The sequence below is a fragment of the Hemiscyllium ocellatum genome, unplaced genomic scaffold (genome assembly GCF_020745735.1).
Source record: "Hemiscyllium ocellatum isolate sHemOce1 unplaced genomic scaffold, sHemOce1.pat.X.cur. scaffold_487_pat_ctg1, whole genome shotgun sequence".
NCBI classification, from domain to species: domain Eukaryota; kingdom Metazoa; phylum Chordata; class Chondrichthyes; order Orectolobiformes; family Hemiscylliidae; genus Hemiscyllium; species Hemiscyllium ocellatum.
The window spans coordinates 376,775-390,444 of record NW_026869081.1 but is presented as its reverse complement, the minus strand read 5'-3'; the positions used below and the strand labels follow the sequence as shown (position 1 = coordinate 390,444).

The following is a 13,670-nucleotide window of genomic DNA, read 5'->3' as shown; positions in this document are numbered from 1 at the left end:
CCTCTGGGGCTCCGGTTTCCTCCTGCATGCTAAAGATGTGCGGGTCAGGTGAATTGGCCATGCTAAAATTGCCCCTAGTGTACTGGTATGGGTGGGGTGCACTTCGGCGAATCGTTGTGGCCTTGTTGGGCCGAAGGGCCTGTTTGTAGACTGTAAATCTAATCTAAAAATAAACCTCCATTTAACTGGAATACTTGCCTTTTTGACTGGAAGAATGGGGCACTCACGGTGATTATCCACAGGGAATTACACTTCATCCTTCAGGACGGAGTTCAACGACTGGAGTAATTCCTTTTCCCTCGGGTTTTAACGAGTCTTTTGTTCTGCAAGATCGATACTGAGACTTCGGGATTATTCTTTGGATTCAAGGCTTCGTATGAACCCACATCACGTTTGTCTTTTGCCCTGCACTCAGTAGGGACCCTACTAATCTTGGATCCGAAACATCTACCGTGCTCAACACTAGGCTACCCCTCTTGGCGGGTTACGGACTGCCCGATCTGCCTGAGTTAGCCAATTTAGTTTCTCCATATATGTCCTTATATCTGCACTGAAGCAGATATGCACATCGTCCCTGAAGACACAAGCTTTGTTTTTTTTTGTGCCAGTAGTACCCATGGTCCGAATCCTGCCCACATTACACTGGATGTGTTCGCCAATGGTACTGGATAGGAGTAGCGTTCCACATCAAAAAAATGGGTTCTATTTGCCCGACAGATATTTTTGGATAAGTTTACACTGACCGCACATCTGTGATCGTTCTAATAAAATTTGCACAATATAACTGACCTGGTAAAACATTCTCCTAAAAAAATCCCTCTCATATGATTTGTAGGCCATGACGGTTTATGCGTGTGAGCAGGCCTCATATCTCCAGCAAGAAATCGGGGTTAATGGGATTAATATGGTTACTTGCAACCTGGGCGAGCGAATCGCTCACTGAACTTATGGCTCTCTGGGTAATCATCACTCATAAGCCATGCATCAGGAGTCGTAGAGTGGATTTTACAGCCTGCACTGGTAATCTTCTTTTTGTATTACCTGCAAGCCTGTCGAGGGTACTGCACAAATCCGACCACAGACTCACTATGAGATCGCCAGCTGTCAGATTTAAAGAACAGAATTCCGAGAAATGAAATGAGATTTGGAATGTTTCACCATTACTGGTTTCACACCATAGGGGTGCTGTTCATCTCTCCGTGTCATGAATCCTGATGCATCCATTGCGTCGACTCTCTCAACGGCGAGATTTAAGTACTGAATATGTTTCCCTGTATCTACCAAAATGGTAACTGGTGCACCTTCCACAATAATACAATTTCCCTTGATAATAGAATTCGCTTCTTCTTATCAACACTTCAATGTCAGGGACCTGAAATATTCGAGTTCCTTTCCAGATACAGAGTTTGTTTTTTCCCCATTCTTGTCTGGTGATATGGTCGTTTACTGGCTTGTAAGTCTGCCATTAGTTCGGTTTAACTTTACATTTTTTTTCTTTCTGTCTGCAATACTTGCCTCTGCAAAGTCAGGTTCTTACTTCTTTGTTTCCCTGTGCTTTTATTGGTTTCGAAATAAATGCTAATTTCCCATTACAATGGACAGCACATTATTTATTCAGGTCGCTGCACAGCGAGGGCCGAAGGCCTGCACTGCATTGTAACGTTCTATGTTGTAAGCTACATTTCTGCTAGTTTCTCATGTCTCTCATCACATGTGGAAGCTTCCAGTCACATCTTCCAGAGATTTGTCTGCACTTCGTTCAATAGAAGCAACTGCATTTCCTGCTCAGAATGTGATATTTCTGCAATGGAGAGAGGAAAACAGAGTCGTGAGACAAACTGAGATTACTTGCGTTCTGTCCAGAATCAACAAAAACTATCCCGATCTTCCAGTCTCCTGTAACTTCACATTACACTGTTTTCCCACCCTTCAGGTTCTTTGCCTGTATTCCTGATGAGGGCTGTTGCCCGAAACGTCGATTTTGCTGCTCCTCGGATGCTCCTGAACTACTGTACAATTCCAGCCACACTCTAATCGAGACACTGTGTTCCCAGGCCACTATTTCCAGTCTCTGGTTTGCTGCAGTGCTCCTTCAAGGAATAACTCAAGCTGGAATACCTTCAACTCTTTTTATACAGACAGACCATGCAAACGTTAGGACCCAACATCGAGTTCAATCATTTTAGAACCCGTCCGCCCTCTTCCACATTCTCCACCCACCCGTCCATCCCATCAATTCCGAGACAGATCATTGACTCGAATGTTACTTTCCTTTTCATGAGATATGGACACTAGCCGTTGATTTTGTTCAGACCTTTTGGCTTTACTTCAGGGAACTTTGCTTGTCCGTTGCAATCGCCAGTTGCTGGAAGCTTCTGATTGCAGGATGAGATATTCAGAGGAGATGACAGGAATGGCAAGGGCTGGACCATTTCCATTGTGAAGGTAGACGAGCTAGGTTGGGGGATGTTTATCGAAGAGCAGAGAAGGCTCTTTGAGTAACCGATTAACGTGCACATTTTATGAAAAGGATATATATGTATGAGAAGGGATCAGACTATATTTGGAAGGAATACAGTGGCATAAATGAAATACAGTAGACAAGATGTTTTGAGGAGAATTTGCGACAATGCTTTCACCAGTAGAGTGTTGCGAATCTGGAAATCATTATCTGAGCATGTGGTAAAGCTACGTGTCATGAGAACATTCCAGCAGTCTGTAGACGTACATTTGAAGAGCCAGAGCACACGTGGATAAGGAACAGGTACTGGAAAGTGTAACCAGGACAGACAGATGCGAGATGGGTGTCCTGAACGCAATGGGTCAAACACAAATTTGTGTGTTCAAAGGCAATCGCAGGCGTGGCTCTGTGGCGCAATGGATAGCGCGTTGGACTTCTATGTCACTGCTCAGATTGTAATTCAAAGGTTGTGGGTTCGAGTCCCATCAGAGTCGACTTTTAGTTTATGGTTTGGAAGATGGTCAGAGCAGACTCAGCTGCTCATCTGCAAAACCAACAATATTCGTGCAGAAAACCCAACTGTCTCGAAACGAAATATTTTCCTCTCACAAGTTTAAATTTTTGATGTCTATTTATGATAGAGATCAATAAACATCTGTTAGTCAGTAGACAACACGATGATGCGGATAGGCTGGAAAAAGACACAAAATTGTTGTGTCAGCCATGATGATATTGAATCATGGAGCGGGGCCAATCGGTATTAACAATGGGCTCCTTTGTGTCTGTGCCATTTTGGTCCAGATTTTTTAAAAATCGTAATGATAACAATATGAATTAAACACCACGAAATATTTTGGTCTCACCTCCACATCCCTTCCCTTCCAACTGGAATAGACAGCTCTTGTTTTAGCTTTAGATCAGACTGTGGAGAATTCTGACAAGTTCTCCTTCAGACTGAATGTTGCTTCGCATGGGTTTCAAAGTGGATACATGGAGCAAGCAAATGCATGGAATCAGGTGCTTCTGGGGCAGATTTCCCCTTTGCTGGGCTGGAATTCTGGCCAAGTATGGTAATGAACGTGAAGTTCTGACATTTTGAATCTTACTCTGGATTCTTGCGTCTTCAGCAATTAAATCGGAATTCACGTTGCCCTTGCATAACATTATTCAATCTTCACTGTTTATAAAAACCATGCCACGTCCTCGTGGGTGCAGTATGCTGAATATTGTTGTCGTTTTGTGCAGTGTGGGTCGATGTGTCATATGAACATGCCGATGGAAGTTGGTGAAATTTCAGTGAATCGAATTCCCTGACGAAGTGAAACCGATCGAAGGAAAACCCAGTCCAGTGGCGAAATGACATTTCTGGTGATCAACACAGGACACCACTGTAAACGTACGCAGCATTCAATAAGTCGATTTCCGCCACATTTTTCTATGCCACATTTCCACCACATTCTGGACATTATTGTAATCTCTACGCTCTCACATTCCATAGGAAGAACATTCAAATGGCCAACTATCCATTACTAATGTCCTGAATTCACACACACATGCACATATATGCGCATATTTATATATCCACACAGATATAAATGTATGTGTGCATGCATGTATATGTCTGTGCAAAAATATTTAAAAGTTACCAAAGAACGTTGAGTAAAACAACATTTATTCTAAAAAAAATATGATTTCTTGGAGTGCTCTGTCCTTAGGAAATGCCTCAGTTACTTAAGACAGCCATAAATACTCCCTGAGTGAATATCCAACACTCAATAGAGATACAGAGGTGATTTCTGCAAACAATGACGTCTTTCATACCGCTGATCCTGCGCTGTGTTAAATTCTGGAAAGGATGTTCAGCTCTTTACATATTACCGGTGTTGCTGCAAGCTCGCACAGGCCATTAAAGCAGTCCACAAAATATTAGATTTAACTCATTGGACATTTTGACTGTTACCAGAAAAACTGGAATCGAAACGATAACGATGTTTTAAGTATTGCTGTGAAGATTACAGAATTGCAGTAGGAATATTTTTCGTGTCTTGTTACAGGATATTTTTGGGGGAGATGAGTGAGCAGCATATGGACTCACTCCCTTCTCTGTGATTGCAGCCAAATATTCCAATGCAACACATGAAAGGATAAAGGTGCATTACATTAGCAGGTCAGTTCCCACTCACGATAGTATAGTTTCACTTTGATTATCGCCATCGTCTAAAGTATTAGCTGAGTTGGGAGATCATGATCCTGAGGGTATGCTGAGACATTGCGAGAATTAATCCCACACTGTTGGCTTCACTTTATATCATAAACCAGTTATGCAGCGGACTGAGCTAACTGGCTTCCCTTTCATGCTCAGTTTTTTGTACAATTTATAGAAGTTCACGTGGAACAAGCTGCTGAACCTTTCCTCACAATCAGCACATGCTGTACTTAGTCCTACAGTTGAAGGTGTTATGAGCTTTCTATCCAATTAACTTTAACCAATTACAGAGTGTGCACGTAACGCGTACCCATCATGACCGCCCGGACACCCTGTCATGGTGAAATTCATTCCTCGCGTGTCTGCACGTGTCTTCACAAATATATTAGGATCAGCTTCTCAATAATCTTTCCAGCGAAGAAGAAATCGTTTTTCGAATTCAACTGCTGTAGAAGGAAAAGGATAACTTTCCAAACTTCTCTTTGTCATTCATCGCTGGTTTTGAAGTTCTAAAGTTTTGATATAGATACATCCAAATGAAGGCATTTCCCTCCTGTTTACTCTCACCAAATTCTCATCGCCTGGAAACCTTCCATACGGACACAACTCAGTTTTACCTGGTGTCACGCCACATGATCTATTCGTTTTTTCCACCAACCCATGAAACCACGCCTTGTCTTTTCAAATGGCATTACCCCTCACTACATCGATGGCTTCCTTTACATTTTTTTGTTTCCAAGTAAACACTGTCCATTCTTCCTGACGTCTTTTCATTACAGTCATTGCCATCCATGTTTTTTATTATCTCTTTATATCCCTGTATAGCCAATGTTGGGAAAGGATGCTGGGTCCAATGCAGCACATTAAAACTCAGTCTAATGCTGTGTACTGCCATTACCAATGTAAGGAAAATAGATGCTAGTTCAGGCAAAAGGGAATCCGTTGGTTGTCGTGTAATGGATCAATCCTTGACTGGGAAGTGACTGTTTTTCCTCACTTTTCTCCTGGTCTGAACATTTGCTAAAGCAACACACTAAGGGACATAGAATGACTATAGTTCAGAAACTGGCTATTCATTGCAAACATGCACACCCAGTCCTCCAGGGATTAACGCTCACAGAACAATTTTTCTCTTCATTTGCACCTGAAGTTCGCACCTTACTGACAGTCAACCCAGTTGTAGGCAAATCATATCTCTGGCGCTGTGAGGCAGCAGTGATAACCAGTGAACCACCTTATGGCCGTGTACAATATTGCAAGGCACATGTGGACGCGTTTGTCATGTGATTCCTGTCAAAGATGCTCTACTTTGTTGTTACCCTGACCAGGAACAATAAATTCTGATTCCCTGACCTAGAAATGAACCCAAACCACAGCGGTGAAAGTGCTGCATCGGAACCACTGGTCGACCAGGTAGGACGGCATGTGCAATTGTGTCTTCTCTTAACAGCATAGCTTTCTTTTCCTGTGATGAGACATTTCTATCGAAAAAGAATGTTCGTGACACCGTGCTTTTACAGCACAGAATAATACATCATGTCAGTACCAGTCATCAAACATCCATCCATTCTCCTTTCCAGTTACCACTACTTGGTCCACAGCCTGACGTCTGAAGTGTTCATCTCAATGAGACTTTCCATGCAAAGTTTTAATTTCAAATGAACCAGCGACAGAGACTGAAGTCAGATACCGTCACGTTTGTTCATGACCTGGCGGAGAACTGAACCTCATTTTGACCCATAGATGGAACTATACAGACACATCTTTTGAGAGTGACAAAGGCCTCAGGACATCCCAACTAACATAAAATGAGGAATTGAACCGTTTGGCCTCTCTTTCTTCATTACTAGCTTTAAAATCCGATTCTGTTGACAAAAGCAGAGGTGTAAACTGACAGGAGGCTGTCCTTCGAAGACTGCCCCAATCGTGAATATTTGGTATCTGCAAACCGTCGATGTATCCACCTGTGAGGCAGACTGGCTAGCTGTGCTCTTCCATCCTCTGACTGGTTTAATTTGGATTCCAGCGCATTCCTGTCTCTACATAAGGAACAGGAGCATACAGCCGCATTCCTGTAAGTTTTCGTTCCCCCATTGTTTCACCATTAGTTTACTGCTTCTAATGAGTCACGTTTTTCTTCCTGCCAAACGAAGGCATTCTTCGCATCAGAAGATTGACATCCACAATATCCTCAGGGGAAAAACACGGATGTGGACTTCCAAACTGAAATGGCTGAGGCCTGGTCTGCGCAAAAAATGACTTTCAGCTTTTCCTTCAAAAATAAGTCCTAACAACACACACAATGCACCTTCGGATGCTTGTTGCAAAGTTGTAAGGAAATTCAGCAAGGCTGCCGTGAGAATGGAGGTTACAACCGCTGGTTTACAAAACCAGCCTCGAACCACTGAGTTATAGAAGAACTAAATTCTGAGTCGTTTTGAGTCTGACAAAAGATGATGACCTCGAGCAGAACAAATTCGTTCAAATCAGTTTTGTGATACAAATTTCGTTTTATGTGACAAAATACGCCTTGAAACCCACTTCTTTGATCGCTTGTTTGATGTCACACTTTGTCAGCTTCCCAAGTTTTCATAATGGAACAGGGATCAACATTTGTATAACCTCCCGGCAGACTAAAATCTTTGACGTTTCTATTATGATTTTGGTGCTAGACAGTGACATCCTGAAAATAGGAACAGAAGTGTTTCAGATGGGAAAGAAAGCAAATCGAACTCTGGCCTTCATCGGTCACAACGTTTGGTATCGTGATTTGCATCTGATGTTGTAATTGTATAAAACTTCTGTTTGGCCACATTTGGAGTACTGTGTGCAGATCTCATCTCAAAATAGCAAGGATGTGGAGGATTCGGAGAGGGTACAAAAGGGTTTATCAACACGTTACCAGTATTGTGTTTTTAAAGGTGTGTTAGGTATAAGAGGAAATTAAACAAAGATGGATTGCTTTGTGAGAGTATCAGAGGCTGACAGGCGACCAGGTACAGGAATATAACGCTAGGACAGGATAGATAATGTGGATAGTCAGAATCTCTTTTCCAATGTATAAGTTTCAAATACTAGAGCGCAGAGGTTTAAGGTGAGAAAGAGAAAGTTTAAATGATGTGTGTGAGGCAAGATCTTTTATTCAGAGAGTGGAAGTTGCCAAGCGAGGTCTTGAAACAGAAATGTGAGTAAAGTTTGAAGTGGCATTTCGACAGAAACATGAACAGGCAGGGAATAGAGGGATATGGACCATGTACATTCAGATGGGATGAGTTGAGAATAGCATTGTGGTAGGCCGAAGGGCCAATTGCTATGCTGCACTGTTCTATTTTCTAACTTCCCAGCATTTAACCGATCAAAGCACTTCAGAATCTTGCATGTTTCATTCAGTTTCTCTCTCATTTTTCTTAACTTTAATTGGTTCATTCTCAATCTACTCCACTTCTTATTATAAAATCCCTCCATTCCCAATATCATCCGAGTGAAAATTATCTGGCCTGCCTCTGATACAACAATACCTTTCCTTCGGGCACACATGCTGTTCATAATATTCTAAGTGAAGTATGACTTGTACCTTGCATCGTTTTAGTAAGACCTCCCTATATTTAGCCTCCATTCCCTCTGTAAAAATTGGCAGCATTTGATTTGCCTTCTCTATTATTTGAAGACCCTGTAAGCTAATTTTTTTCTGATTGATAAACAAGGACTCGCACAAACCTTTATGTTTTCAGTCTAAAAACAAGTACTGTTAGCCTGACAGAAAGTCAGGAGCATGTTGCAATGAGTGAGAAACAACATATCAATAAAAAGTAACTGGACTCTTAGAAACAAATTTTATAAAAGAGAATTTGTTTTAGAGCCTGTTGGATTTTATTTGTTGGTGTGAATATAAATGGCAGAATAGATAAGGGTGTGGTGAGGGTGGGTGTTGGTACGGTGGATATGGTTTATTTCAGAAGCCCTTGTGTGAGTTTCAATAAGGGCTAGAATAGGGCCCCTTAAAGGTCAATAAGGTTACCGATGTGTGGAACTAGAGGAGATGAGTGAGATCATAAACAAAAAAAAAGTCTTGTCAGTATTTACTCTGGAGAAAGACATGGTAACTCGGGAACATTGGGAAATAAATTGCCATGTCTTGGAAAAAATCCTCAACAGAGAAGAGAAAGTGGTGGAATATTAAAACAAGTAAAAATAGATCAATCCTCAGGAGCTCATTAGGTCGATCGGAGAATATTATGGGAAGCTCGGGAAGAGATTGCAGTGTCCCTTACAGAGATATTTATATTATCAACAGCCACAGTGAGGTGTTGGAAGACTGGAGGTTGGCGAATGCTGTTCCAGCACTTAAGGGTTGCAGGGAAAGCCAGGAAATTACAGCCCCTTGAGTCCATTGATGGGGAAGTTGTTGGAGGAGATTTTGAGGGAAAGGAGCTACGTATATTTGGAAAGGCAAGGACTGATTAGAGATGGTCAGCATGGCTTTATGAGTGGAAAACCGTGTTTCACAAACTGGATTGACTCTTCCTGGAGGTGGCCAAGAGATAGGTAAAGACAGAGCAGTCAGCGCTGTCCAAATGGACGTCAGCAAAGCATTTGACAAGGTTCCAAGGGTTATTGAACATCTAGTTAAGAGGAAAAAACGACGTTTACATAAGGATCCTTAGACCTCTATAGGGTCATATGGGGGTGGCATGATGCCTCAGTGGTTAACACGGCTGCCTTACAGCACTGGGGAACCGATTTCGATTCCAGTCCTGGGCGACAGTCTGTGTGGAGTTTACACGTTCTCCCCATGTCTGCGTGGGGTCCTCAGGTGCTCCAGTTTCCACCCACCGTGCAAAGATGTGCAAATTAGGTGAATGGTTTTGGTGGGATGTCCTTCAGAGGGCCCGTATGGAGTTGCTGGGCCAAATGGCCTATTTCCACACTCTGGGGACTCACTGAAGGTAGCCAGGAAGGAACTGAAGAATGGAGTTAGAACAGCTAGAATGGGACATGAAAAACTTTATTGGGAAGGATTATGGAAAACTATAAGGCAATCTCCACATATGTGAGGAACAAGAGGATTGTCAGCGTGAGGGTAGGGCCTGTCAGGGATAGTGGAGGGTACATGTGCGTGGAGTCACAGGAGGTAGAGGAGGTCCTCAATGAATACTATGCTTCAGTATTCACTACTGAGAAGGACCTTGTCATTTGTGAGGACAGCGTGAAAAGGACTGATATAAGTGAACAGGTTGGTGTTAAGAAGGACGATGTGCTGAGAATTGTGTAAAACATAAAGATAGATACGTCTGTTGGATCAGACGAGATATGCCCAAAGTTACTGCAGGAAGCGAGGGAAGGGATTGCTGCGCCTTTGGAAATGACCTTTGCACCCTCACAGACCACCGGAGTCGCACCAGATGATTGGATGATGGCAAATGTCACTCCCTTTTTCAAGAAAGGGAATAGGGAAAATCCTGGGAATTACAGACTTCACTTTCTTATGCCTGTGGTATGCAAATTATTGGAGAGGACTCAGCGCGGATTTATACCACCGTAGAAAACCATAGTTTGATTAGAGATAGTCAGCAGGGCTTTATAAGGGACAGGTCAAGCCTCACAAATCTTATTGAATCCTTCGAGAATGTGACAAAACACCTTTATGGCTCATTCAGAAAAGAAACAGAGGCATGGGATACAGGAAACCTGTCTGTCTTGATATGGAATTCCTGGCTCATAGAAGACAGAGGGTGATGATAGATGGGAAGCATTCAGTATGGAGACCAGTGACCAGTGGTGTTCCGCAGGGATCGATTGCAGGAACTCTGCTCTTTGTGATTTTTTTAATAACTACTTGGATGTAGTTGTGGAAGAATGGGTTGGTAATTTTGCCAATGACATGGAGGTTGCTGGAGTGGTGGATAGTGTAGAGGTCTGTTGTTGGTTGCAGCAGGATATTGTCAGGATGCGGAGCTGGGCTGAGAAGTGGCAGATGGAGTTTTAATCGGGAAAAGTGTGAAATGATTCATTTTGGAACGTCGAACTTGAATGCAGAATACATGGTTAAAGGCAGAATACTTGGTCGTGTTGTGGAACAGAGAGATCTTGGGTTCCACGTCCATCGATCCCTCAAAGTTGCCACCCAAGCTGATAGGTTTGTTTAGAAGGAATATGTCGTGTCGCCTTTCAATTGCTGGGGGATTGGGTTTTCAAGCCGTGAGGTTACGCTGCAGCTCTATAGAGCCATGGTTAGAACCCACTTGGAATATTGTGTTCAGTTCTGATCCCCTCATTACAGGGAGGCAGCTTTAGGTAGGGTAAATTGGAGATTTACTCGAATGCTGTCTGTGCTGGAGAGCATGTCTTATGATGAAAGGTTCAGGGAGATAAGCCTTTTGTCATTGAAGTGAAGAAGGGTGATGGGCGACTTGGTAGAGGCGAACAAGATGATGTGAGACATAGATAGAGTGAATAGTGAGAGAGACTTCGTTGTACCATGGCATAGATGGCTATTGTCAGTGGGCATAAATAATTTTAAGGTGATTGGTGGATGGGTAAGGAGAAATTTCAGAGATAGGTTCTTTACACAAAGAGTGTTGCGTCGTTGGAATGCACTGGCAGCGGTGGTAGGAGAGACAGATTCATGAGGAATATTTAATGGACTCTTGGATAGGCACATGGATGTCAGTAAAATTTAAGGTATGTAGGTTAATTTGATCTCACAGACAGATAAAAGGTTGGCATGGCATCATGGCCGAAGGGTCTTGTACTGCACTGTTCTGTGTTCTATGTTCCATGTGGTAAACTGGGTAATAAGCCTAGATAATTGTAAAAGGATATGGCATTCAGGAGGAGCGAGGGAACTGGATACAAAATTGGCTTGATGGTAGGAAACAGAGGGTGTTGGGAGACATGTTGTTTTTCTGTCTGGAGACATATGACCAGCGGTGTAGTGGGTCCCAATATTGGTTTCCTGGTAAGTAAGTTTTTTGGGTGACATAAAATTGGTGGTAAATTGGATAGTGAAGAAGGTTATCTATGAAACAACAGGATGGACAGTACTGCTGGGATAGTGGGCTGAAGAATAGCAGATGGGGTTTAATTAGATAAATGTGAAGTGTTCCATTTTGGTGAAACAGACCAGGGTGGGACTTGTGCAGTTAATGTTCGGGCCCTGGGTAGTGTTGTCAGTCAGTGACCCAGTGATGCAGGTACACAATTCCTTGCGAGTGGCGACACTGGTAGACAGGCTGGTGAAGCAGCTGTTTGTGATGGTTACCTTCATAGGGCAAAGCATTGAGAGTAGGAGTTGGGATGTCATGTTGTGGCTGTTCAAGACATTGGTACAGCCTCCATAAAAGCATTGTTGATCAGTTGTTCACTTAGCTCCTTTAGGGAAGGACATCTGACATTCCCGCCTGGTCTGGCCTCCGTGTGAATCCAGATCCACAGCAATGAGGCTGACCCTGATCTGCCCTCTGGGTAATTAGCAGTGGGACAAAGAATGCTGTCACCCTCATTCCACGAATGAATAAATAAAGATGCATATGTCTCTTCCTACCTCTGCAAACCCCTCCAGCTGCAGCAATCTGTACTTGGCTTTGTAACACTGTTCAGGCCTGGATCACTCTCTGTAACACTCTCACCACCTCCAGCACCTTCACCTTTCCCTGTTCCTATTGTGTCATTAAACCCTGACAAAGATTCCTCTTCCCACTGTCCTCCCCCGCTTGAAGACGCTTTGCAATCCCTTTAACACTGACTGCTTAAACTCTCTCTCATTTCAGGATTTTAAGTACTTTGTGGTAATCGTCTAAGCCTCATAATATGATATGATCCATTTTGTCCTGAGTGAGGGGTGGGTAGGAATTCCTTGTTGAGGTTTTGTCTGCTTCAATGGAATGTCCTTTTGTTGAGTGCTTTACACTGTTCATTCAAATGTTTTCCACTGTTCATTTACAAACACCTGTTTAGCCTGTTACCTTGGTCCGTTCTCCTCTCAAACTCATGTAATTGACTGTTTTAGTTTCTAGATGTAGCTTATCCTTTCTGTGATTCACTTTAAAATTTTATATTACTTTAAACTACACTTTACACATTTTCCCAGAAGATCTCCCCAGGTGACATTACTCACTAAGTTTCATGACACAACGGTGCCTCTGAGGTAGTTACGTCCCTTGCCAGTTGCACAATATGTTATTCAACAAAACACTGAAAAAAATTCTACAATCTCCTATTTGAATATCACTCTTGTCGGTGTGATTGTCAAGATTATATGAACATTGAAGTTTCACTAAATTATCACAGTCTTCATTAAAAATTTCGATGAGTTCCACTTTAATGCAATGATGAGCAATGAAATGTTATCAAGCGGCCTAAAACTGTTTTGGTGCTTGTGTCCTTGGCAAGTAGTAGCCAGAATTTACATTCAGACTGACTCGACTTCATGGTCTGAGACTAAATGCTTTCTCTGTAATGCCTTTGATACCCATTATTGTTAGCGTCACCCATTTTGCCTGAGTTTCTGCAAGTTTGTGAACCATTGAATATTTATATCCATCTTTTGTTCACCCTGAAACCATGTCTCCCTGGTGTCTAAATCTCTTTTATGTCTGTGGCACAAATCAGCCCACCTTGCTGCAGAGAGTTTTTCCATTCCAAAAAAAACATAATTTACTCTTTCCTACAATTTCCTGTCACAAATCGATTCGCTGATGTACAGTTTTCATTAAAATTTGTCCCTTCCTGTTCCTATCTTCTTGCCTTCAGACACATCCACATGCTGTTCACATGCGTCATCTTTTCTATTTGGATTTGGAAAGCTCCTTTCATCTGAACCCTCTGTCAGTTTCAAACCCTGTCCATAAACCTACCGACATGATTGGCCAGGATACTGTTCCCAGCTCAGCTCCGGTGGGACCCCATCTTAATGGATTTTATTTTGAAATCAGGTATGGGATGTGGGTGTCTCTGGCTGACCAGCCTTTCTTGCCCAGCCCTAGCTGCCCTTACGCTGAGTAA

At 42.6% G+C, this 13,670-nt stretch overlaps 1 non-coding gene across 1 annotated transcript; it reads left to right on the top strand.

Annotated features, from left to right (window-relative positions):
• Nucleotides 1-2,863: 2,863 nt before the first annotated feature.
• Nucleotides 2,864-2,955, top strand: trnar-ucu (transfer RNA arginine (anticodon UCU)). The gene is given in 2 exon segments: nucleotides 2,864-2,900; nucleotides 2,920-2,955. It is a non-coding gene; the product is annotated as a tRNA-Arg (tRNA).
• The last annotated feature ends 10,715 nt before the right edge of the window (nucleotides 2,956-13,670 follow it).